At 39.5% G+C, this 27,793-nt stretch overlaps 1 protein-coding gene across 2 annotated transcripts in view; it reads left to right on the forward strand.

Annotated features, from left to right (window-relative positions):
- The first annotated feature begins 12,041 nt into the window (after positions 1–12,041).
- The window catches only part of LOC101617089 (cytohesin 1 interacting protein), a 71,324-nt gene continuing 55,572 nt past the window's right edge, over positions 12,042–27,793 (forward strand). The window contains exon 1 of one of the 2 annotated variants that reach the window (XM_045147901.1): positions 12,042–12,164. The gene's annotated coding sequence lies outside the window, so the exon portion shown is untranslated. The remainder of the gene's footprint in view (positions 12,165–27,793) is intronic. The other variant, XM_045147902.1, reaches the window with a different exon arrangement.

Here is a 27,793-nt window from a genome sequence, read left to right on the forward strand (position 1 = left end):
AGAAGATTACACAGGGATATCAGTTGATGACCAGTGATATATCAAAGGCACTTCTGTGAGAATAAGTAGTGAAGGGACATGGAATACAAAATGGTTGAAGGAAATGAATCCAAGGGACTGAACAACTAGGTTAATGGAAGGATAATCTACCATCACCAAGGATTGTGGGGAGGAGGCTGAAGATGCCACTCACTCAGGACCACAAAAAAAAAATGAAATGAATAGAATAATGGTAGGATGGAGACAATGATGGAGTGCTTGATACTGATATCAGCAAAGGAATGAGCAGCAAAAAGGAGAGAACTGGGTGGTATACTCTGTCAACCTGAGCCACCCTTCATTCCTTTATTCTCCTCAGTCTCAGAGTCTCTCTCTTCTGCCAATCATCTATTGTTTTTGTACATCTTCAGCCACCAATACAATTTTTACAAAAGGTAATAATAACCTCTCCTTGGTTTACCACATTAGTTTTCTAATTGATGTCACACAAGCTACTCTTGACAGCCTCTTTTCTCTGTTGCAGCCACTGAACTATCTCCAATATATCTTATCACATCTCACAAACCCACATAATCTTTCCTAATCTACCACTTAAAATTATGCTGATTTTAATATCAGGACCAAATTAGATTTTCTAAATCTTTAAGGCTTGAAAGAGCCCAGATGCCCTCAGTCTAGCCTCGTCTAGCAGCCATTCCCACCCTTATGTCTCTGGGCTTGCAGCTTCCGCTGCAGGGTCTTTGTCTGGGCTGTGTGCTTGGCCTGCAAGGTGCTGTCCTCTGTCTGTGTTCCTCCAGCTTATATCATAGCCATCAGTTCAACCTTAGGTTAAATAGCACAGCCCATAGAAAACAAGCACCACTTCCCAGATTGGGTTCATACAAGAGCCTGTGTGCGAGGAACCATTCTACTTCAAAAAGCTGTTTCAGATGGGTTGTACTTAAAAAAAATATGTCATGGCTGGAAAGAAGGCTTAGTGGTTAAGGTGCTTGCCTTTGAAGCCTAAGGACCCAGGTTTGATTTCCCAGAACCCATCTAAACCAAGATGTACAAGGTGACACATGTGTCTGGAGTTTGTTTCCACTGGCTAGAGGCTCTGGTGTGCCCATTCTCTCATAAATAAACAATTCTAAATAAATACATAAATAAATGTCAACTTGCCCTTTTCTAGAGTTGTGGTCAATCAATTATTAAGACAGAAGAACAGGGTGCATGAATAAAATGCCCACTTTAAATAAGACACAAAGATATTTTAGTGCTCTGGCTTCATCCCATTGGTCTATGAAAGGAGAGCTGGATTAGAGAAGGTATAACTTGGGCTGGGAAGCTCCATTCAATATACAGTGTATAGCCCATTCTTCCAGTCTGGCTTTGAAGCATGAGCAATGACTTTGGAGCTGCATGCCTTTGTTTAGTGTGAAACAGATTTCATTGGTTGTAAAACAATAGGAGACCACAGTGTAGAAAGATCTCAACTAGCAGACTGGCCTTTCGTAGTGATATCATGTGGTAGCAAAAGTGCTAAGGACAATATACACATTTAATCATCTTAAATTCTTCTCTAAAACTATTCAGTGAGGGCTGGGATGTAGCTCTGTGGCAGAGTGCCTACCTAGTTCCAGGTTCACTGCCCAGCACTGAAAAAATATCATCTAGGGAATTTTGACAAGATGCTAATACTGGTGATGTTTACACAGCTATATAAATCTATTTTAAAATTACTAACTTGTACATTTAGAGTGTGTCTTTATAATATGCAAACTGTGTCTCAACACATAAATATTAAGTAAAATGATACTATTTAATGGCTTCCAACTTTGGCCAATTATGATAATATTTTTGGGGTAGGACTTGGACATTAATAGGTCCTAAAATTGTTTTAAGTAAGTTTAGGAATATCTAAGAAAGTTATGTATGCCTTTACCTTTTGGATTAGTACTTTTCAGAGAATCAGAATAGACACATGTGAGTATATGTGCATGGGTGCATACACAAACTAATATATGAGTTTGTTGGATTGGTGTATACATTCAGAGGCTGAATAAATCCACAATAGCTGTCTGCAGACTGGAAGTTAAGTCCATGAAGTTGGATTCCTCAGAAAAAGAGATTATGGTCTGATGTCCACAGGTGGTGGTGGTAGCAAAAGCAAACCTCTGCTTAAGAACAGGTAAGCAAGTACATGAGTGGACCTGTCCCTTCTGCCTTTGGCTCCATCTAGTCTCTCTCTCCTTCTCTCTTTCTCATTCCAGGCTATATATTTTATATTTTTATTTATTTATTTGGGAGGAGAATGACAGTAAGAGATAGACTGAGAGAGAGAGACAGGGGAAATGGGCACATCAGGTCCTCCTTTCCAGTGAAAATGAGCTCCAGATGTATGGTTAACTTTGTGCATTTGGTTTTACATGGGTGCTGGGGAATTGAATCTGGGCTAACAGGCTTTGGAATCAAGCACCTTTGACTGATGAGCCACCTCTCCACCCTCCCCCTCAATAATTATATCTTTTGAATGGTAACTTCAGGTAAGAAATAGTTATAAGAAAATATGCACATAGTTTCTTATTTGTGCCCATGCATAAAACATATACGAAGGATAAACTATGAATTGACATGACTTATTACCTGCAGAGGTGAACAGGAATTGGGGGCTGAAAATGGGTAGAAGGGTAAGCAGAGACATTTCTCTAACAACTTCTTCCTGTATCTTTCCTTTTAATTAAAAAAAAAAAGTTTCACAGGGCTGGAGAGATGGCTCAGCAGTTAAGGCATTTGCTTGTAATGCCTGATGACCCTGGTTCAATTCCTTAATACCTACATAAAGCCAGATGCACAAAGTGGTGCATAGGTCTGGAGTTCATTGGCAGTGATAAGAGGCCTTGGCATGCCATTCTCTCTCTCTCTCCCCTTCTCTCTGTGTTTGCAAACAAATAAATAAATATTTTAAAATGTTTCACATATCAAAAATAATATCAACTGGGATGCTGGGGAATCCAGACAGAACGCAAACACTAACCAGTGTTCTAACTGCACTACAAAGGAATACTATGACCGTGATGAATATGATAAAAAAAGAAAGCATAAAACTCAATCAAAAGCAACCCAAACTAAAGAGCTGTATTGCACACACATAGTGAATCCTTTTAGGTAAATGTTCCCCCCCAGGGGTGTGTGTGTGTGTGCGTGCGTGCGTGCGTGTGTGTGTGTGTGTGTGTGTGTGCAATTCTGACACTGCTTCATACATGGTCTAAGACTGAACAAATGAGCCACAAATGTATTTAGCCCACTGTATATTGGATATCCAATATACAGTGGGCTAGATACATTTGTGTTAATAAAAATATAAATAGGAGTGAAGTGATGGTTCAGCAGTTAAGGGCACTTCCTGTGCAAGCATGGTGGCCTGGGAAGGCCTGAGAGATTGCTTAAGTTCAATCCCCAGGACACACATGAGCAGCCGGGCATGGCCATGTTCACCTGTAACCCCAGTTCCAGAGGGTAGCAGAGACCCCAGACGTCACTGGAGCCCCTAAAAGAAAATGAAAAGGCAAGCTCTGGGATCAGTCAGACTTCAGCTAAAATAAAAATGGGAGGAAGAGCGATGGAGTGGGACACCTTATATTCTGCTCTAACCACCACAGGCAAGGGCATGGAGTGCCACATCAGTGCCTACTAATGCGTCTCTCTCTCTTTCTCTCTCAGACACACACACACACACACACACACACACACACACACACACACGCACACGCGCGCGCGCGCGCGCATTAACATCCCACAACAACAAATAAATAGACATAGATGTGTCTGTATTTGTGGGTGTGTGTGTACTTCTCTATTTCCTAGCTTTGTCTACTTTGGATAACACCTTGGCTGCAATGAGCATGCCAGAACTTGATTTCTAACTACCAATTTTCAGGAAAATGTTTGATTACAGGGCTGGGAAACAGAAAATGCAAGATAAGCCTATATTGGTTTTGGTGCCAGAAAGTATGTATTCAAAAATGATGGCAGTGCATGGACAGGATGAGAAGCCAATGTAAAGGAGCTCCTGCTGCCAAATCTGGGAAGGGCAAGGCAACACGTGACAGCGTGGGATTACAACCCACAGAAGACACAGGAGTTTGGACTGACACAAACAGATAGTTGAATAAATCAATGGCGGAAAGAATAGGTCTTCCTTACAGCTGAATTCCAAAGAGTGAGTATGAGAGGAACAGCAAAAATGTACCATCACCATTTGGTGAATGCCACAGTAATAATTGTATTAGGGAAGACCCAAGGGATGCTCAACCGACTGTGTAAAAATATAATTGGAAATAAGACATTTGCATAATCTCAGAAGAAAGTAGGCGGAGAAACTTGATGACACTGATTTAGTAAGTGATCCAAGTTAATGCTGTCCTGTGCATCTCGATCTGATACACCAAGGAGGCTATGGCGTCATTTTTGTGATGCTCTTTCCAAGAACACACAGCTTTCTTCTCACCCTGGGGAACACTGGACAAACACAAATTAAAGGTTATTCTATACAACCACTGTCTATGCCCTTCAAAATTGCCAAAGTTGTAAAAGACAAACCTTTGACTGAAAAACTGTCTAGACTGCAGCAGACTGAGAAGCCCTGATTGCTCAATGCAGTGTGGTTTCCTGAATTACAGTCTGCAGTGAAAATGAGGAAAGGGCCTAGGAGAGTCTGGCTGGATTTTATGCTCCTGGACAACTGATTGAGTTGTTATTTGAACATGACTATGACCAAGTGAGTCATCTGGGAGTTGCTGTTGATCACTCTAGGTATCTTGTAATTACTTGTTATGGCATTTATCAAATTATAATTAATGGTTATCTTTCCAGGTGTCATGTCTATCTCATTTACTACTCTATACAAGTGCTCAGTACCTTACACATAGTAGTATTCAGTAAGTGGGGAAATGTGACTTTACTCTTCTGTGGATCATCCTGTTGAAGCAACTTTATGTCTTATCTTTGCTAGCAGCTCCTGGCTTCGCTGCTGTGTCCTGAAATGACAAAGGCCTCCATGTCTTTATTTTAATCCCTCCTCTCCTTCAGACGCCACACAACTCCATCTTTTAGTGGTAGGCTTCTAAAGGCCAAACAGGATTCAAAAGTCTGGTGCTTTCAACTACCAGCTGAAACTCTGGACTGATCTTTCCTCTTCCAGGCTTGGTTTCCTTCATGGAACAAATATCACAACTATCTGGTAGGAGGACATATCATTTCATGCAGGCAGAAATCAAAGACAGGCCAGTGGCAGAGCCTTTCGCTCTGACACACCCAAGTTCCAGAGGCCCCCAAGCCTTCCAAACCTATAGGCTTTGTAACTCTGGCCTTAAGATTGATAGGCTTATGGTTTCAAGCATGTTTATTATTATCAGGACCTTTGGGTTTTCATCCCTTTGCAGTGAGACCATTAAGGGGTGATAGGGCTTCTTGACAATACAAACAAGGAATTTACTTGAGTCTGTAAAATATAATCTGTGCTTTCCATTTTCTCTTTCTGCCTAAGGAATCCTTACAACCTCCACTTTACTAGAGGAGCCAGAAATGTCAGAAGGGTCTGGTCTTTTCTCATCTCTTCTTCCCTAAAGAAGTGTTTCCTTTCTTAGGAGAGGGAATTAAGAGATGAGATCACCCCCTTTCCTTAAAACCTGGTGACACCTAGACTCCTGAAGTTGGGACTAGACTAAGCAGTTCATCCTCCCAGTGAACTCCCATAAAAGACCCCAAATGAAGTCTCTAAGTAGGATGTTTCTCAGAACCACCCCCCTTTCTGCCTCCTCTTGGTTGTTAGGAGCTCTGTACTCTTCCCCTTCTTTAAGCTCTGCAGGCTCTATTATAAAATCTTCTAGAATTTAACCATCTAGGAACTCAGAGGCCACTTACTCTGTGGTGTGTGACTATGAGTAGTTAGCACCCTAGCTCCTGATGTACTGCCCAATCAAAAGCTAAGAGAGACTCCATTGCTCTCAAAGAAACTCCCCAATTCCCAAGTCAGCAGGGCTCCTGAACTCCTCAAGTGGCCAGAGCTTACAGTCTTTGTAGTGTTGCCTTCCACCTTTGAATTTTAAAGCAGTTTATTTTCCACAGCCTCAGCTTTTTTTGCAGAATCTTCCCAGTATTCCTCCTTGGACCTATAGCAATCTCCTTACGGCCACCAGTAGGGCAAAAGGCTGCATGGCTTTGTTTGCTTTTCGTACAAACAGGTCAGCTTGCTCTGTCTGTGATGAAAGCTCCAACAGTCAAATGAGCATTTGGAAGAAGCCCTTATTACCAAAGTGATCCTAAACTTAGCTGAGAGGAGTCCAGTGGTCTGCTTCTATAGCTGGAAGAAGCATGAGCAAGCCCGTGCCTGCATTACAATTTCACCAACTACAGCACAATTTCCTCTTCCACCAATGCAAACCTTACATAAAGACTAGTCAACCCCAAGCTTGTCTGTCAATCATAGGCATTTTGCTGAGTCACTAGGGGTAGTGTTCTTCCTCTTTCTGACCTAATTGGGAAGTGTTATTAAGCTGCTCTGAGCAAGCAGGGGCAGGTCCCTTTGGAGCAGCAGCAGCAGCAAAGGCTACTTGGAGGCGACAAGCATGGTGCAGGCTGAGGCAGTTGGACTGAAGGAAGCTTCCTGACATAGAACTTTGTTGCCTCAGCAGCAGTAGTGGTTGCAGTAGCCTCTGAAATTGAAGTGGAGCTTCCTTCGTGCATCCATAAAGTGTTCAAAGCAGTCTGGATGCCATGCTGACAGTCCACCAGGGACCAAACGAGGGGCTGCACAGGTGACACCTCCCTGCTCAGAGCAGCAGAGCACAAGGAAAGGAGTCTGACAGCTACCAATCCATCAAAGGGCTAACAAAACCTGGCTCTCAACATTTCGGCTTGTTTATAGAAAAACAAACATTAACAGGTGCTTACAATAAAACCCATCAGTAGCTGTAACCTTCTTAATAGAATTTAACAGCACTTAACTCCCAGCCAAGTATCCTTAGGGAAAGCTTTTTCTCTGTGTCACAGATAGATCTTTAGATTTTAGACCAGTGGTTTTCAACATATTTAAAAATCATTTTGCTACAGTTGTAATTATTAGTGGGTAAAGTGTTTGCTTATTTCTGTAAATCCGTTCTCTTTAAAGGAAGTCACGAGAATCCAAATGTATACAGAAGGAACAATGGTAAAAAGAGCTTTGCTTTCATCTGGGTGGTGGGTGGGTTAGAGGTCATGCAAGTTCTGCCCAACCACCTAGTCCTCCTGCCAGCACTGCCTCTCCCTGCCCTGGAAGCCTTCGCAGCAATGCCGACACACTTCTAGTCCATAGTTTTACAATTCTAGGATAGAAAGGGACTGCACTTTGTCCTCTCAGAAGCACTGATCCTGCCCACGAGCTATGGATTTGTCTTTGTTGTCTTGCATTTAGCATTTACTCATAGCTAGGCTAGAAGGAATTTGAGATAATATTTTCAGCCCAATACCCACTACACAACTTTATCTAGTAGTTTACATGGCAAACATTTCTTAACAACAGCCACTAGGAAGAACCTTCGTACACTTCCTGGGTGAGGTGGTTCTTGAGTTGGGCTTGGGAGAAACAGGAGGCCTTGTGGTGGGGCACTGTTAAGAGTCTGTAAAAAAAAATATTTTTATTTATTTGCAAGAGAGGAGAGAATATGAATATGGGTATATGAATATGGGTATTCTAGGGCCTCTTGCTACTGCAAGAAACTCCAGACACATATGCTATTTTGTGCATCTGGCTTTATGTGGGTACTGGAGAATCAAACCCTGGGCAATTAGGCTTAGCAAGCAAGCAGCTTTAACTGCTAAGCTACTTTTCCAGCCTAAGTGTCTTTAAGGGCTAGAGAGAGGGAACGTTTTAAGGCCAGAACAGAGCAGGTACATGTTCTAGCAGTGACCTGAGACAGCCCACAACCAGAGTTTTACACTAATTCTCCCTGTGGATTCTTCAGCAAGATCTGCCAGGCAGGTAATAAAGTTTGCTACTTTCCATGTTTTTTTAAGCAAGAAATCCCACACAAAATGTGGGCATGCTCTAAAGCCAAAAATTTCCTGAAGTTTCCAAGGCCATGTCCAACAAGCCTAAAGTCAAGTCTGTATGGTCAAGACTATTGCTCTGGTAGCTAACACCCTCTGCCAGAGTTGTAATGATTTGGCTGGCCCTTGGTAGGAGCAGCCTGCCCTCTGCTGGCACTGGCTGGAAACATGAATCTGCATCCTCTACAAAAGAAATGAATGAATTAAGGTTAGATGTGTTTAGCTTTATCTGAAAATAAATATCTATTTGCATGTTGATGAGGTTTAATTAACCAGGGAATGAATTCCTTACATAATGTCTTGATTCTGAGAAGATTTCCAACAATCCTTTGAAAAAAATCTCTGTGAATAAAATGCATTCCTCTTTTGATAAAGTATTGGCAATATTTTAAAGAAATGTAAACAATTAAAGATGAATGTAATAATGTAAAGAATGCAGATAGTGTCATGATGTGATGGAAAGAATCCCAAGAGAATCTTTAAACTACTGGAATGGATGTTAATTCTCTGGGAAAGAGGTGGGACCAGCCTTAAAACACTGCATTGAGATCAGATGAATGGCCACAGCATATTCCTGTGCTCACAAGGGCAGGATTTTAAGTATATGTGCAGTATTCAGGTTCACCTAGGGGAACTAAGTGCACCATGTTAGCAACATTGTTGAATTATTGATATTCTTCAATTTAGTTTCAGTAAAACTAAAACACCAATTTAAATCTAGATAATAAAATAAATCTTTCTAAACATGTATGAAGAATAAAGGATGCCCTAATAATAATTTTATTTTTGTAAGACACTCTGGGCAGAACAACCTTGTTACTAAGTAGTATTTCTCTTCAAATGCCTGCCATTATGATCTATAGTTTTCATGTTCATTAAAAGTGGCAAACATTAATTTTAAGAGTAATATTTTACAGAAATCAATCACTTCCTTTCCTTTCCTTTGTTCCTTTTTTTATTCTGGATCCTTTTCTTCTGCTCTCCTTTCAAATTTGACAACAGGAAGTAGTTTCAGCCAGCACGGCCACTGCTGTGGGCGCTCAGCATCTTGTCTTCTGATTGCAGTCCTGCAGGTGCACGGGGCCGCTTCACTGCAATTATTGTAACGGAGGGCACAGCGCACCACCCAGCTCTTGAGGGTGAGGAGCTGAGTGACAGTGATGCTGAGATGAATGTAGTCACTCTTTGATTACAAGATGGATCTGTTTTTAACTTAACCTGTTCAATTGATTTTATTGTGTTCGTTGGTAGATCTGCTCAATAAAAGGTTTTAAAAAATCCCATTTGAGCATCCAGCTAAGAGTAAACCCAAATGTAATTGACCACTTCCTGACTCAGCAAGTGTTATATTGATGTGTTCTAGAAAGTTCACATTCAACAAAGTTTTAACAGTAGCTGCAGAAGCCACAAAGGAATACGGTGAGATTTCTAAGCATGAAATAGCCTTCAATTAGATATCTAAGCTAGTAAATAAATAATAAGTTGATCATAAGAGAATTTGGAAAGAAATAACCAGATGTGAACTGATCTTTTTTCTGTATTTTTTACCTAATTTATTTATTTAAATTTAAGCATGGTGGTTGTATATACTTATGGGATGCAGTATAACATTTTGTTACATCTATAATATACAATATATAATATAGCATACATAATTATATAATCTATAATGTTCTAATTAGTATAACTGACAAATTAATAAACAAAACACTTATTTCTTTGTACTGGTTACATTCAAAATTCTGTCTAGAAGCTATTTTGAAATATGCAATTAAATATCATCATCCATAGTTATCCTAATATGTTAGAGACCACTAGAAATTACTCTTCCTGTCCAATAGGGTCCTGTACCCATTCACCATCCTGTCTCCACCCCAGGCTCACACCACTTTCCTGCCTCAGGTAACTGCTGTTTTATTCTCTTCTTTATGATCAACTTTAGCTTTTGTATTTAATTATGAGAATATACAGTATTTATCTTTCTGTCACTGACTTATTTCACTTAATATAATGTTCTCTAGTTTTACCAATGTTGATGCAAATGTCATTTTTTACTTTTATGGCTAAGTTACAGTCCATTGTGTTACACTCCACATATTCTTTTTTCATTCATCTGCTGATGGGTACCACGGTTGATTTATCTCTTGACTAGTATGAGCAGTATTGTAATAAACATATGAATTCAGATGTCTCCTCAACATACTCATTTCATTTCCTTATTTATTTTGGATATATACCTAGTAGTGGATCACTGAATCATGCAAAAGTTCTATTGCTAAGTCTTTCTTTTGAGGAACTTATATACTGTTTTCCATAATTGCTTTCCTAATTTACATTCCATGCTTGAGAGTTTCCTTTTTGCCTCTACCTGACCAGCATTTGTCTTTAAAGTCATTTTCTCTTTAAAATTTGTCGTTAATGGGCTGGAAGGATGGCTTAGCAGTTAAGCGCTTGCCTGTGAAGCCTAAGGACCCCAGTTCGAGGCTCGGTTCCCCAGGTCCCACGTTAGCCAGTTGCACAAGGGGGCACATGCGTCTGGAGTTCGTTTGCAGAGGCTGGAAGCCCTGGCGCGCCCATTCTCTCTCTCTTCCTCTATCTGTCTTTCTCTCTGTGTCTGTCACTCTCAAATAAATAAAGAAATAAATAAATTAAAAAAAAAAGAAAAAATGTTTAAAAAAAATTTGTCTTTAAAAATCTTAGGAGAGAGAGTGAGTCCTGAGCAAGGGCAGGATCCAAGGCAGAGAGTCCCAGAAAACCAAAATGTAATGTTATGAAATTGTGTGCCTTGACTAATGTGCTAAGGAAGTTAGTGTTGAGGCTGGAAAACTAGTTTGGGACAGAGTGAAGATGCTATTTAATTGCAGAGATGCAAAGTTTGAATTTTATGAGGTACATGTGCTTTGAGTGACAGATCAACATTTTACCTCCATGAGATTTTTATTCTGTCAGGCAAGCATTTACTAGGGAGAAAATGTGGGCTATAAGTGGCATTGTACTTTCCTCTAACTTTTAAAATATGCGTAAGTTTCTGTGTGTGAGACCTCTAGCAGCCTTTGTGTTAGGTCCAAACTCACCTGAACTAGTGACATTCTGAATAGAGTAGAATCCTCATCTTGTTTCACTATAAGGCAACAGGTCAAATCCCTTTGATTCATTAGGCCTTCATGTGATTTTAGGCAGCTTATCACAGATAACAATAAACCCTACATTCTGTTTCTGCCTGAGAAGGGTTTAGACATGGCCTTCATCATTTACTATATTGAATTTTCCATTTCATCACATAAGGTATTCAGAAAAGACCCCATAACATAGACTCTGCTTTACCAAACATGCTTGCTTGTCAGATTCATGATAGATGTAGATTATTTATATGAACTGCTCAGCATGATAATACTGATCTTAATTCTCCTGGACTCCTGTAGGAATTACACCAGCACTCAAAGAGACAAGAATTTTTCACACTAATGCTTTGTTTAGGATTCCTTCAAAAGAGGCACTTTAAATTTATATTATTCAATTTCTATCATTGTAAATGAGATTTACCAGTAACTTAAAGATTTCCTTCTGTGTGTTTGCTCAGCACTGATCACATTATGAGCATTCTAAAGAATGGTGCACATTGCATTAAACAATTTGGCAAAGATAGGTACATGAAATGAATAGTTATAGACTGTTACTGAGTGCCCCAAGTGGACAAGTAAAAGAACCAGGACCAGCCTGAGAGCCCCACTGGAATCCATGTAGTTTTCATGACCTGCACATAGTAGGTGCTCAAAAACTATTGAGAAATAAGCAAATATCAAGCTATCTCCTTTATTTTGCTTGCAAAACCTTTATCTTAAGGGTGGATTAGAGTAATAATTGCTCCATGACTACTTGGCTTCATGAGTTAATGTTTACAAAGTACTTTGAACTTCTTGGAAAATAAAAGAAGAATGTTTTTGTTGGCACTGTAACATGTTTGCCATGGCACACTAATTCCTCCACCTTTCCATCCTCCAGCTACTGGTGCTGTGACCTCCCTCCATAAAGGGCTTGGCTGTCCCACAGCCCAGTCTTTCCTGCCTTCCTCTAGCCGATCCAGCACAACAACACAGGTAGGGATGGTGGGAAAATTCCTTAAGACCTCTAGGAGACTCTGGGGAAGTGAAACTTGGGTCTGTACTGATATCTATTAGAATAATTGTAGTAAAGAGAGATGGACATGTATGGCCAGTCAGGGGAGAACTATAAGACACACAGGCGTCTTTCTTTACAAGACAACATTGAACTAGATCTGGAAGGGAAGGACAGAGGGGTTATATATCCTGGAATATGTTCCAAAGCTGCTGCTGTCTCAGAGTTAGTGGACTATACATATACTCTGACTAGTAGCTGGCAGCAAAAGCTTATATAGTTGTATTGGAAGAAATTCAAACTACAAGCCAAATTTCTTTTCCTTTCAGCTGTTATAGTTTCTTCCACTCAATTTTAAAATATATTTCTGATTACAAACAACAGGGTTCTATTCCTTGTATGGCTGGGCAAAGCTGCAGTGATTTCCTGTGCATTTATTACTATTAAAAATTTCCTTCAGATTTTACACCTCAATGATTACACAGGTAGAATATGATTTAGAGAACAAAAGCTGTGCTTTCTATGGAGAACAGGCATTCTTTTTGAGAAAACTCAACGACAATTTTATCTTGGAGATTATAACATATTAACTTTTAATTAATCAAACATAAATCCCTCAAAGTAACCCAGGGAGAGCTGGTTGGAAGCTCAACATAAATCCAATGGCTCCCCGTGGCAGATCTAGCCTTATAGGCAGAAATGGTTCCTATTTTCTGCAAGTTTGAATCACTTGTTTTCTAAACTAGAACATGAGTGTTTCTTTGTGGGCGGGAGACTTTCCATAATACATATTTATATGGTGGTTGCTGTCCATGTGGCACATTTGCTCTCTCTTTTAAATTGTTTCTAAGGACCAGAAATGAATGTCTTGTGGGTAAATTCAACATGGTATACCATTAAAGCAATAGACCACAAGATGATGTCTGTTTTGCTTCTTAAATCTGACTTTAATTTAATGCCATGAAGTTAACCAAAAGTTGACCTTTAGGTTCTAAAGCAAAAATTATAAATGAAAAATTCCTGCCAACAGAAATGCAATCATTATATACCTGAAAGCAAAAGCAAGTAGAGTAAAATTTGTAGATATTTTTAATAAGTACCATTTGAAATGCTAAAAGTTTACAGTCTACTTAAGGCCACAGGTAAAACATGGATTTGGGAGTGGTGCCTGATAAGAAATGGTCTCTTTCTCCATTTGATTCATTATAGAATGATTTCCCTTTTGTCCCGGGCTTGGAACTCACACACATACCACTGAATTTTTGCGGTTATGTTTTTTCCCCCCTGTATTTGTGAGTATCTGTCCATGTTTTAAAATAAATGGATAGGTGGAAAGACTCAATGCCAGAATGAATAAGAGCCGACCATTTTCAGTCTGTCCTGTGGCATAGCAAGGGAGCTGTGAATTCCCAAGAACAGAGTAGACATAACCTTCATTTTCTCTGCCCCAGAGACCACAGAGTTCTCAGTACGCTTGTCAGCTACAGTTCTGTGGTAAATTTGAGTTTGAAAAGTGTGGATTGTTTCTCATGATGAATATTATCTTTTATTTGAGAAAGTGGAAGGAGTAAACACATTTTAATAAAGTGGTATATATTAAGATAACAAAACATTGAAGGAATTAATGGCGGGGACATTTTATTCAAGTGTTTAATAATTAAGTTGGCTGGCCCTTTTGGGTTTTCTTTCCTAAATATTTTGAATTTCTTGTTGCTACTAGTTCTTTTTAATTATTTATTTTCATAGTATGTGGTCATTGGATTTGCTGGTGGAGATATTTTCTGTCAAGGGAGATGTTGAGTTTATGGCATGTCAATAATTTTTTATCATAATCAGAAAGGTTTAATAAACATAGGAATGTTGACATTACAAAGAGAATGGCAAAGACAAGGGACTGGCTTGAAAGTTCTTTCTAAGAGAAAAGTAGGAGCTGGTAAGAAGTCAATTTTAAATTAACTGAGAGCTAGTTAGTACTCAAACAAGTGAGAGGCAGTGAGTGGGGGCTGGGGTACTGGTTATGTTCTTCCTGGCTTTTATAAGGACAGAAACTCTGCTCCTTGTAGCTCTGCATCAACTGCAAAAAACAGTCAGTAAACATTTTAATTGAATGGCAATCCCTTTGTGTGGCTACTATAAAACAAGTCAAGTCTGTGAATTTCTTGCTTGTAGATGTTCCCTGTGAGAGAGTTCTGAGAGGTACTTGGAGCACAGCCCCAGGTAGTTTACCCTTAATCAAAAAAGTCTCAGGCCGGGCGTGGTGGAGCACGCCTTTAATCCCAGCACTTGGGAGGAAGAGGTAGGAGGATCACCGTAAGTTCGAAGCCACTCTGAGACTCCATAATGAATTCCAGGTCAGCTTGGGCTAGAGTGAGACCCTACCTCGAAAAAAAAAAAAAAAAAAAAAAAGTCTCTAGTCAAAAGATGAGCTCCAAAGACCAAGAATTTCCTTAACCCTGTCACATCAGAGGTTCACTTTTGGGTTAGACCACTAGAGGTCAGAATGTTGTTTCCAGGAAGCCTTTGTGAATTCCTTTTGGTATCTAAGTAGAAAGACAAAGCATAACGATCTCAGCTGTTGATGCATGTAACTTTCCTGTAGAGCCATCAAAGATCAGCCCTAGATCTCAGCCCCTGTGGGTCTGACCTGCCAATCTGGGTTAGGAGACTAGGTCTCTGGGAATCTTTGCTTTGAAATGGGTACAAATTGGAGGATTAAGACATCCATCCTCCTATCTATCTATCTATCTATCTATCTATCTATCTATCTATCTATCTATCTATCTATCTATCTATCTATCTTCCTTCCTTCCTTCCTTCCTACCTACCTACCTACCTACCTACCTACCTACCTACCTACCTACCTACCTATCATCTATCTACAACTGTCTTCAGGACTCTGTAGCTCAAGCTGGCCTTCAACTCCTGATTCTTCTGCCTCTATCTCCTTAGTGCTGGCATTATAGGAGTGTGCCACCGTAGCCAGTTGGAGGGCCTCACTTTGAAAGAAGATTTTAGGGTTTTGCTAGTTTATCTCAAAAGGCAGACCAGTGCAGGTAGGACCAGGAGTCTGTTCTGAGAGAGTCAGGACAGCCTACATGGGAGCACCTGTGCTACTCGGACCTGAGTTTAACTCCTAGTGGCTTTAATTACACTGGTTCCTCTAAAATTCAGGTTCCACCTTTTAAAAAGAGAACAATGTGATCTACCTCAAAGGATTTAAAGAAATAAGGTATGCAAAGTTCATTAGCAGTGTAACTGGAGCATAATAATGCACTTAGTAAATGTTACAAAAGGAATGTCAGGGATGCCCTTTGTGGTTAGGAAAATTGTCATAGAGAGGGTCTCAACAATAAGGAGACTAGTTGGGTCAGTATATATAGACAGACCCTAGACTGAACAACAATGGATAAAGATAGAATAGAAAACATATTTTATCACCGTTCTAAGACTAGAAATGGGCAACAAAGATGGTGCACTTAATTGAAATTATAGTTGATCATACAATAGTAATAAATCAATTGTTTGATTTTCCTTAGAAAAATAGTTATGAGAAAGGCTAAAAGAGAGCAAAGTGAGATGTATCATGTTCTGAGATGTGTTCACATCTGCCTCCCGCCCTTCATGGAAGTAATAGATGAAAACAAAAATAGTTCATAGAGAGGAAGGGAGCTGGGATACATTAAATAGGTGGTGATTAAATCAAATTTTTGTTGGGTAATGCAATACAGTGTTTTCTTTCTATAAGTCTAGATTAGCTTCATTAGTGACAACAAGATTATGGCAACCATGTCATGTTTATGTTTTTGTTGCTTGTGAAAACACATCACATCTTCCAGCCATTCTGTGTCTGTACTCCCAATTCTGACTTGGGCTCTTCTCCTGGTACATAAAGTTGCAAAACTTCTAGTTAGCAATATTTATGTATGTTAAGTACTAAGACATTAGCCTTTCTGATGACAATTGACATCATTATGATTTTTCATGGCCTTTTTCTATTATCTGGACCATTTTATCACATTATTGTATTAATTTGAGTGCATGTACATATTGTATCTATTGTTACTATCTAATTAACTCAAATGAAATATAATACTCATAAATTCTTATTGATATGTGGAGAAGTGTATGATATACTATCTTCCCCTAATAAACTTTCAAAATTATTTGAAGAGCATACATTTAATCATTTTAATATTTTTATTTATTTATTTAACAGAGAGAGAGAGAGAGAGAGAGAGAGAGAGAGAGAGAGAGAGAGAGAGAATGCATGCATCAGGGGCCTCCGGCCACTGCAAATGAACTCCAGATGTGTGTGCCCCTTTGTGCATCTGGCTAACGTGGGTCCTGGGGAACTGAACCTGGGTTCGTTGGCTTTGCAGGCAAATGCCTTAACTGCTAAGCCATCCTCTAGTCTCATTTAAGCATTTTAAATTGTATGTCTCTGCAATATCATTTATGCTTCCACTTACATAGGACAAAGCATTAGATAAAGTGGGGTCATTCACCTAAATATGGGACCAATAGACATTGCAGTCAAAAAAAATTGTTTTTTTTGTGTGTGTGTATGTAAGTACCATGTGTGATGTGTGTAGGTGTGTGTGCCCCATGTGCTCATGTTTGGTGGCCAAAAGAGAATGTTAGTGTCTCCTTTATTTCTCATCCATGTGTTTCCCTGAGATGGAGTCTCTCACTGAATCTGGCAGTCAGGCCAGCTGGCCAGTGAGCCCTATGGTTCTCCATTCTCCACTCCCCACAGGACTGTGGTCATAAGCATGCATGACCATGTACAGCTTTTTACATGGGTGCTAAGAATTGAACTCAGGGTGAGTCAGGTCATCTGAGGCTCTTATTCTTACATGGCAAGTACTCTGAGTTATTTCCCATGCCCCAGAACCAAAATTTGAATCCATACCTTTCTTATTCTATAACCTCCATTTCTACTTCTGTAATAATGTAGGTCTGTTATTCTGTGTGTTCCTGCCACTACCACCACCACCAATATACTGTGTATCTTCTATTCTATGTACCATCAGTAATGATGGTACAGAGGTTGCCCTTAAATATGAATTCACAGCTGCAGGCCTGTTTCTTGTTTTCAGTTGGGAACACAGTAGGCTACATTTCTTCCTAATGTCAATATCATACTGTTTTGTTACTTTTATTAATGAGTTTCTAGACTTGCCTATGGTATATATATACACACAATGTTTTTTCTCTCCAATTATTTAAAAGCTATAACAAATTTCCACTTCATCTTAATGGTAGTCAAGGTTTTGTTTTTCTATAAAAAACAAAAACACTTCAGTGTTATGAGAGTTTTCATCTGAGTCTGGTTTAAAGATATTTCCTCTACTATCACACATTAATCAAGAGTAAAGCTTCATGATAGACAATAGGGATGTGCCTTCCCTCTGTGAGACTTTCACTTCTTTCACTTTCCTTCTTCAAAGTCTCCAGAGTTTACAGTGATTTGGAGCAGGGATTGGGGAGAAAAGAAAATCCATCTCTCATATCTAATAATACAGTTGTCATCTGTTCTTTGATAAGTGTGCTCTGGCATACTTAGGCTCTGTGTATGCCAACCATCTTTGTGGCAGTTCTCAGAATGACCTTGGAGATCTCGCTGCTGCATCAATGGTAGGTCTATCTGCAGGAAGATCACATTCATAACATCATCTCCCATTGCTCTGCTGCTAGGGTCCACATCTCACCAAGAAGATGAAGAGATGGTGTAGAATCATATGCACAGGGCTTGAACTTCACTTGTCATTAGCAATGACCATTAAGATGAGGTGAGATCACCACAAGACTGTCATAGTGCTACAAACACTAAACACTGATCAAAATGCCCTCACATGCTGGTGAGGATGTTGATCAAAAGAACTTCTCAATCACAGCTGCTGGGAATACAAACTGGCAAAGGCTATTTGAACACAAGTGTGACCATTCTGTTTCTTGTAAAGCTACACATATTCTTACCATAATTGTATGCAGCAATGTGTTGTTGATATATTCAAAATAAGTCAGAGACATACTCACAAAACATCTACACACATTTGGAACAGCTTTATTCACAATTGCCAAAATTATGCCCTTCAGTGGGTAAATGGACGAACTCTGCTATGTCCACATTGAAATATTATTGGGCAATGAAAAGCCGCAGCAGAGCCTTAAAAGCACATGATTAAGATGAACAAGCTGATCTGAAAAGTCACTTGTGTGCCTTTAGCAGGTTGTCATTGTGGTAGAGACACAAAGTGGGCACAGTAAAGGGGTCTGGAGTTAAATGGGCAGAAAAGATGGGTGGATAGAACACAGAAATTTTTAGGGTAATGAAACTATTCTTATGATGCCACATTCCAAATATGTACAATTACATATTTGTGAAGATTCATAGCATATATAACACCAAGAGTGAATGCTAATGTGAGATATGGAATGGGTGATGACAGGCTGGGTCTACAGTTGGAGCATGTACCATGATGGTGCAGGATGGCCGTGTGGGGGGAAGCTATGTGCCTATGATGATAGTGGGCATAGGAAATTCCTCTTGAGTTTTGCACTCATTTTTTTGCGAGTCTATGACTGCTTTTAGAAGTAAACTATATTTAAAATTAATTGTATTATGAATATTGTCATAAGCAGTCAGAGGTAACTGCAGAGAGCAGGTTTTATCACTTGCATGGGGCAGAACATTCTACATGACTGTATTCATGCTACAAAGATTGTTCAGCATGTCATAGGCATAGTTTAATTATCTACATTCTGATTCTATTTCATACCCAGAGATACCCTGTAATGACTAGGGAAGGGAAAAAAAGGGTCACGCTTCTTGGAAATCTTATCCTGGACAATGAATATACAGGCCTTTCAGTACACAGGGAACTAGACTTCACAGTTATTGTATTGAATGATGCAATTCTGTAATGACTGTTACCTAGAAAACACCAGTCTCTTGGATTCTGCTTTCCTAGAACATACTTTCCTGGGCTCACAACTTCACTTAGCTTTTAAACTAACTAATGGGAATCAGAGAACACACAAAATATAAGCTGGCAAGTTAGACTTGATGGGGGTGGTGTCCTGCTTACTGTAAAAACCATCTATAACAGAGGTAAAAGTGTCAGAAAACTTATTCAAAGTAAGCAAGAAAAAAAAAAAACACAGAGGGGAATTCTGAGACAAAGACAAAAGGGCAGATGACTAGAAGTGATGAGAGGCACATGCTGAGATTGTATCTGAAACAAGGGTGAAGTTGGGATGGACATTAGAACAAATAAAATATTAGGACAATTAGCACTGTTGGCTTGCTCCTTCAGGGCACACAGGGCAACAGCAAGGCCATGAATGACCTGTACTTCTCTCTGTTGATGAAAGACAATGCTTCTCTAAAATATTCGAGTTCTCAGACCAAACTTACATATTTAAAAATAGGTTACATAGCTGTAAAACATGATCTCTAAAATGTCCTAAGATAATTTCAAAGGAACAAGTCAGTCTAACATAGTCTCTATATTTTGATTACTGTTGGACATTCTAATTAATGCTAAATTATAAGTTGGAAGTAGGGGTAAAAACAAAATAAAATATAATTGGCTTATGTATAATTACTATATTTTTTTATAGTCTATTGATTTGGAACTTTCCAATTATCCTTACCCTTATTTCATTTGTACTTTCTGAAATGTCTTAGAAGAATTTCAAGGCCTAACTGTTTTCTTCAAACATCTTTCTTCTCTGGAAGAATTTGGTATATTTCTTTTGTTCTTGCCTATAGGCTCTGATCCATGGCTAGGAGAATTTATGCTTCTTTTATAATCACCTGGATTACTTGATGCTAAGCAAATGCTCTTAGGGACATACCCTCACACACTTGTCCTCATCAGAACGCACCCCTGGTGTTTACACTGAAGTTTATACTTTCAGTTTCTGCCTATCTTTTCACATTATTCTGTGGGCTCATCTGCTTTCCTTTACACTGTCCTGAGCATTACCACCTAAGCCCAGTTCCAATAATAAGTAAGTAACAACTAATGTAGGCCTGGTAGAAAGAGTGCATTTTCTTGCATTTCTTTCTAGGAGCTATCCATATTATTTTGGTTAAAATGTTAACATAAATTATTTATGCCTAATAAACTTGTAGTAAACAAAATACTTTAAAACTATGACTTATTGAGTCCTCACTGAACTACTTGTATATGGAAAAGAGCATTTTCTTTCCACACCATCTCAGGAAGAAAACACTGGGTTCCCACCCACCCAGGATATGAGAAACTGGTTCTTGGATCTAGAAAGCAGGGTATCACTGAGTCCTGGATCATTAATCACCATGGAAAATCTATTCTCTGGTTGCTTTGCTGTGCTGAGACAAGGAGATGATGAATATGGCTTCCCACTCCTCCACTCACACTTTCTTCTTCCATCTTTTCTTTCTCTCTGAAGACAATTTTGGAGGCCTCCAAAACTATGGCCCAAGGGCCATACCTTCAGAAGCAAATGGTGTTGAACTCACGAACAGGAACATTACATCCCTTGGACTGGTGAACTCTTAGGGAAACATTCCTATGTGTCATGTAGCTGGGATTTTGTTTTCCACTTTGCAGGTTTCCAAGTTAAGATGAAAATTATAAAATGCAAAATTTACCTTATTCATTTGTGTGTGCATGTGTGTGTGTGTGTGTGTGTGTGTGTGTGTGTGTGTATGTGCCTGTGCCCAAGTATGTGTGGAGATCAGAGGACAAGATTTAGTTGTCTGTACTCTTTTTCTACTTTCTTTGAGCCAGGGTCTCTTTCCAGCAAAACCAGGCCAGCGAGTCCACAGGCTTCAGGTGCTTCAGACTCTGCCTTCCATTGTCGGTGCATTGTAATCACAGACGTATGCACAACTTTGCTTTGGGCTTAACAAAGGGGCTGAGTAGTATCAACTTGCTGCTGCCTGGCTTTGCAAGCAAGCTGCTCTACCCTTTGAGTCATTTCTCCAGCTTCATGATATGCTAATTTAAAACTGGAATGTGAGCAAGTAGGTCCAGATGCTTCTGTAGTCACAAGGTGTGTTTAGAAGCCCGGAGAAGTATTCACCTGGCACTCTCCTAGCTCTTGGAATCAAATCTGCCCTTAATTTCTGATGTATATTCTAGTGCCATTCCCTGTAGTTCTGGAGCTCATGCATTCATTGAATGGAGATGGAAGAAGTGGGGATAAGGAGAGAAGAAGAGAGGGAGAAGAGGAGGGAGAATCAACAACCTTGGGTAGGCACACTGTTAGATATTAGAGGTGAAAGAATGAGAAAAATGAGACTTCAACCTTCAGCCCTCATAAACACTAATGAGTATAAGCAAGAAAGAGATTATGGTGTGGTAAGAAAGATCTCTTGTATCGTGACAAGAAGGACGCTCATAGCGACCTTTGGAAAGAATAGTTAGGGACGGTTCTCTAAAAAGAAGGAGAAGAACTTTAAGCGGCGGGTATCCTGCTTCCAGACCCTTCTCAGGACAAAAGAGCAGAGAAGATCAACCAAGCCTGGCCTGGCTCTGGAAAACAATGGTATAATGAGCACCTCTTACCTCTATTGATCATGACAATGAAGACATTGTTGAAGTTTTGGGAGCATCTTGTCAGTGTTATCTAATATAAGTTAAAAAGAAAAACATAAACAGTGATTTCATGAACAAAAACCTGAATGTGCTTTACTGGATCCTGTGACTTGCTCCAGGTCTGAAAATAGGCCTCACTTCTCTGGGTGATTCATGCAGGATGAGTGCCTTTCCAGAATGGGCTCCAGTAGCCTCACTGGAAAAGGCCTGTGCCACCAAGACTGAACCTATCATTTCTCCAGGATGCCTTCTGTAGGTCCATCTCTGCTCTGCATTGAAACAGCCTTCAGTGACTCAGATGTCTTCCAATATAGCAACCTACTGCAGGCCCCAGATGGCGTGCTGATTTTGAGCAACATGGAACATGCCATGCTCCAGGTCTCTGCTTCAACCCTTTGCACTGTTCTAATCGCCCCCCTCCCCACCATGCCAATGTCTTCACTGATGTAACTGCTGCTTCTGCTGTCTGCCACTATGGAACTACTGTTACTGTTATGCTAGGCTCTGTCCCAGACACTTTTCATGTCCTCAGAACAGCCCCAAGGAAAAGAAAAACCCAATAATATTATTGTCATTATTTCATAGCTCAGGTTATTAAGGCTCAGAGAGTTTAGGGGTCTTTGGATCATCAAACATCATTCTCAGCATGTGGAACCCATTTGAAAACAAATGCACCATTCTTAATATCAAAGTACCACAGATAACCATTTACTGTTGCTCCTCGACTCAGAAAGCCTGTGGGTGGTGCTAGAGCTGACTGCTCTGGAGACCAAATGGCTGCTACATGACCAAGACTGTCAGATGGGCCTGATGGTGGTTTCAAGGAAAGCACATTGTCTTCTAGAACAAGTAGGTCCTAAGTAGAAGAGAAAGAGTTTCTGATTCCAGAGTAAACCAGGAGCTATAATCCTGGCCACTCTGTTCTAGAGCAGAGAGTCACTAAGCACTGGTTTTCATTTGTTTTAATTATTATTGTTTCTGCTATTGTTGGAGGCTTGTTGTTATGGAATTAGGCTTGCAAATTCCTATTCTAAAATACTACATGGGAAGCCATCACTGTCAGAGACAGGGAAAAGAGTACTTAGACCATCAGATTAAAATTACTAACAGCAATATCACTTTGGAGTCCAGTGAAATATACTGACCTTTTGATATGCTCTGTCAGTCTTATTATTAGAAGAAGGAAACTTTTCTTCTGTGAGAAATAATTTTTATTTACTGCTTCCCTCTGTTACAAAATGAGAAATTTTTATTCCAGTGCTCCAGCTGTTTAGATCTGAAATGACAGGGTTCGTGTGCAATAAGCTTCTACCGTGGGGGCAGACACCATTCTGAGCACCATGTTCGTGACCTCTTACATTCAGTTTGCATCTCTGCACGATATGGAACTGAAAAGTTTGTTGCTCATAGATAGAAGTGAGCAAAACAAAGAGGCTTGGATCCTTCCTCTCTACACTGGGCAGGGCTATGAGTACACTCTGGCAAATGGGTAAGGTAGCCAGCCAGATGTTTGTTGCTTAGATGTTGACATTAGAGCAGGAGTCCTATTGTTTCTTTCTACAACATTGAAGAGGCAGCTCATGGAGAAGAACTGGTGGCTTGGTAGATTAAGAATATAAAGTGGGGCTGGAGAGATGGCTTAGTGGTTAAGCGCTTGCCTGTGAAGCCTAAGGACCTAGGTTCGAGGCTCGATTCTCCAGGACCCACGTTAGCCAGATGCACAAGGGGGCGCATGCGTCTGGAGTTCGTTTGCAGGGGTTGGAGGCCCTGGCGCGCCCGTTCTCTCTCTCTATCTCTCTCTTTCGCTGTCACTTTCAAATAAATAAATAAATAAATAAAAAAGAATATAAAGTGTGTTTAGCCACAGTCCATGGGATACATGAGCTTTATTTCTTACTATTATGAAGTTATGCCACCCTGAGTGGTCTTCCTGTAGAAGCCGATGATTTATGACTGAAGGGTACCTCACAGGTATCAGTTCTATTATCTGGAGGTAGTTTTCTTTCTCAAAAAGATAAGAAAATGGTCTCAAAAACACAGGGCTGACTGTTGTATTACATAAATATTGTGGATATTTCATTTGCTGGTGATTTTAACTAGTTTTCCCAGTGTCACAAAATAATTGTAGGTGATATTTTTTCTCCTTCAAGAACTTTATATGAAGATAATTAAGGACTCTTCATGACTCTATATAATCATTCCCATGTATCATTGAGGGTGTTGAGTATGTAATTTGTATAGCCTTCTTATCATAGTCATTATAATTCAGCACACATTCATTTAAATTCACTACATAGAGAGAACCAAGACATCTTGGTATTTAGTCAAGCTCTTGGTTTATTTAATTTCACCCTATTTATATCAAGTAGGACTTAAAGTGGCTAAGTTAATGACAGTCAACAAGCTATCCCTTGACAATACTTAGCATAACTTCTCTATTCTTCAGAAAGCTATTTGAAAACTGAGTGCCATTTTGTAGTTTGAGAAGCTGACATCATTCCTAAGATAAAGATAAAAACACATACAATTTTGTTTTCCTGAAATTGTAGAAATTTCCATGAGGTGAAGCACTAGGCTCACCAGGAAAGAAGTTGAGGTGAGCCATACTTCAAGGGCTGAAATAATGACATCTGTTTCTAAGATACTTGATTAAGTTAAACCAAACAGGAAGCAAGAGCACAAGTCCTGAGTCAGAGCAGCACTGCTCATTGCTCATTCAAATTTACAAGCAGGACGATGGTGATGCCATTAGCCTGAAATTATAACCGCAAGCTCGCTGTCTGTGATGAGATACTATCGTTATGCTCACTACTGTGTAAGCTCATGGGCAACTCCACCCCCAGCATTTTCCTTAAACCTCTCCTGTCCTTCATATTGTGGCAAAGTTTTGTAAACTTTAAGAACATGGGACATTTTGGGGAAGAAGAAAGTAAATGACCCTGCTTTACCTTCTGTGTGACCTACTCCACTCAACATAATTTGAATGGAAGACCACATAGGAAAACAAATGGAATGGCATGTGCATTTTTGACATAATTGAGGCAATACCTAGGGAATACCCAATACACTGGGAAATACTAAGCATTTGATAGACACAAACTATTGCAAGCTTGACTCTGCTTTGGCCTTTTGTGGTTCCTTGGTCTTCTGTGATGTGCACAGACAGCTTGTCACACCCAGTGGAAACCGTGAAGAAGGGGAAGCAGAAGGGGGAAGTGAGCAGAAAGGTATAAATTTACTAGTGGTCTGCTAGCATTTGGAAAATGGAAGTCAGTGTGACATTTACAGAAGTTATAATATTGTTTTCAAAACCTTCCATTCCCTTCCTTTGCAACAGCCCTGAAGAATGCTGGTTGCTTTTTCTTCTTGATCTGATGAAAAATAATAGTTTCTTCCTTGAGCAAGTCTGATTCTGCCACTTGGGCCTCTGTCCACATGCCATGCTGATGACTTGCAGCTCTAGGTTCCTTAAGTATTTTTAAAAGCTACCATTATATACATACATATTTATTTATTTATTTGAGAGAGAGAGAGAGGGAGGGAGAAAATGGGCATGCCAGGGCCTCCAACCACTGTAGACAAACTCCAGATGCATGCACCCCCTTGTGCATCTGGCTTACTTGGGTCCTGGAGATTCAAACCTGGATTCTTTGGCCTTGCAGGCAAACACCTTAACTGTTAAGCCATCTCTCCAGCCCACCTATTTTTTAAAAAAATATTTTATTTTATTTATTTATGAGAGAGGGGGAGAGAGAGAGAGAGAATGGGCACAGAAGGGCCTCCAGCCACTGCAAATAAACTCCAGATGCATGTGCCACTTTGTGCATCTGGCTTACATGGGTATTGGGGAATGGAACCTGGGTCTTTAGGCTTTGCAGGCAAGCACCTTAAGAATTAAGCCATCCCTCCAGCCTATTCTTAGAAATTTTTGGTAATACTTACTGAGTGCTTATTATTGTGTGAAGTATTTCTACAGTAATTTAATTTTTATAAAACCCTTACAATTCTGGTATTTTGACATAGATGCAAAAACTGAGGCACACATAGATAAAATGCAGCAGCTCTTCTCAATAGCTTGGCTTAATGCAGTCCGTATAGGGCACCCACAGTACATATTTTGGCTTTTCCTACATCTCACCATTTTTGCTCAAATTTAAACTGTTTTTTATATCACAGAATTGAGCATCTGTATAAAGTAAGGAATAAACCATGCTAAGAGATGGATAAACAAAACAATTGTACTCCAGGGTCACTTCACAGAAGTAACTATTGTTACTCTTTAGTGTATTTAGAGAAACTTTCAAGTTTCTTCTGATATATGCTCTGGTCATTGTGAGCATACTTGGCCTGAATCGACCTTTATAATGTTCAAAGATACCTTTACACTGTCTGGTCAATATATATATATATATATATTCTCAATACTTTGTTGCTAACATGATGAACTACATTAATTTTACCCACATATCAGCAGCTTGGACAGGGCTCAGTGAGAATACACACTTTAGGATTAGCTGGGTCTGGCATCCTGTGATAGCTCCATAGTTCACATGTTCTGTGTTTGATCTAGTAATCAACTAGGATTACATGGAGGACATGGCTGACACGCTACCCACAGTCTTTGCTGAGGTATTCTCGCTACTTGTGAGAGAGCTATGCGCAATGCTGCCTGCTCCGGCTCTTCCATTCACGCAGGAGTTCAGTATATAAAGTATATTTCTCTTTTAATAGAATTTATGATTATTTTAAAATTCTGAAATATTACTTTTTATTTTTATTTTATTTTAATTTTTATTAGCATTTTCCATGATTATAAAAAGTATCCCATGGTAATTCCCTCTGTCCCCCACCCCCACTTTCCCCTTTGAAATTCCATTCTCCATCATATTACCTCCCCATCACAATCATCATACTTACATATATACAATATCAACATATTAAGTACCCTCCTCCCTTCCTTTCTCTTCCCTTTATGTCTTCTTTTTAACTTACTGGCCTCTGTTACTAAGTATTTTCATTCTCACGCAGAAGCCCAATCATCTGTAGCTAGGATCCACATATGAGAGAGAACATGTGGTGCTTGGCTTTCTGGGCCTGGGTTACCTCACTTAGTATAATCCTTTCCAGGTCCATCCATTTTTCTGCAAATTTCATAACTTCATTTTTCTTTACTGCTGAGTAGAACTCCATTGTATAAATGTGCCACAGTTCATTATCCACTCATCAGTTGAGGGACATCTAGGCTGGTTCCATTTCCCAGCTATTATAAATTGAGCAGCAATAAACATGGTTGAGCATGTACTTCTAAGGAAATGAGATGAGTCCTTAGGCTATATGCCTAGGAGGGCTATAGCTGGGTCATATGGTAGATCAATCTTTAGCTGTTTTAGGAACCTCCACACTGATTTCCAGAATGGCTGGACCAGATTGCATTCCCACCAGCAGTGTAGAAGGGTTCCTATTCTTCCACATCCCCGCCAACATTTCTGATCATTTGTTTTCATGATGGTGGCCAATCTGACGGGAGTGAGATGGAATCTCAATGTAGTTTTAATCTGCATTTCCCTGATGACTAGTGACATAGAACATTTTTTAGATGCTTATATGCCATTTGTATTTCTTCCTTTGAGAATGCTCTATGTAGCTCCATAGCCCATTGTTTGATTGGCTTGTTTCATTCCTTCTAAATTAACTTTTTGACTTCTTTGTATATCCTAGATATTAATCATCATTTTATTATTTATATTTGTATTTCCCTCTTTATTTCATTAAATTGGTGTCCTGCATCTTCTCTGATTCCTTTGATTTCCTCTTTGATTCCTTTGATTTGTTCTCTGACTTCTTTGAACATATTTACAATCATTCTTTTGAGATCTTTCTCAGGCATTTCCTCTAACTCATTCTCACTGGAGTTCATTTCTGATGCATTAATACTTTTAGGTGGATTTATATCATCTTGCTTTTTAGTGTTTCTTGTGTTATAATGTATATATTTTTGCATCTTGGATTAAGTTAAT

This window comes from Jaculus jaculus, chromosome 4 (genome assembly GCF_020740685.1).
Source record: "Jaculus jaculus isolate mJacJac1 chromosome 4, mJacJac1.mat.Y.cur, whole genome shotgun sequence".
Taxonomy (NCBI): Eukaryota; Metazoa; Chordata; class Mammalia; order Rodentia; family Dipodidae; genus Jaculus; species Jaculus jaculus.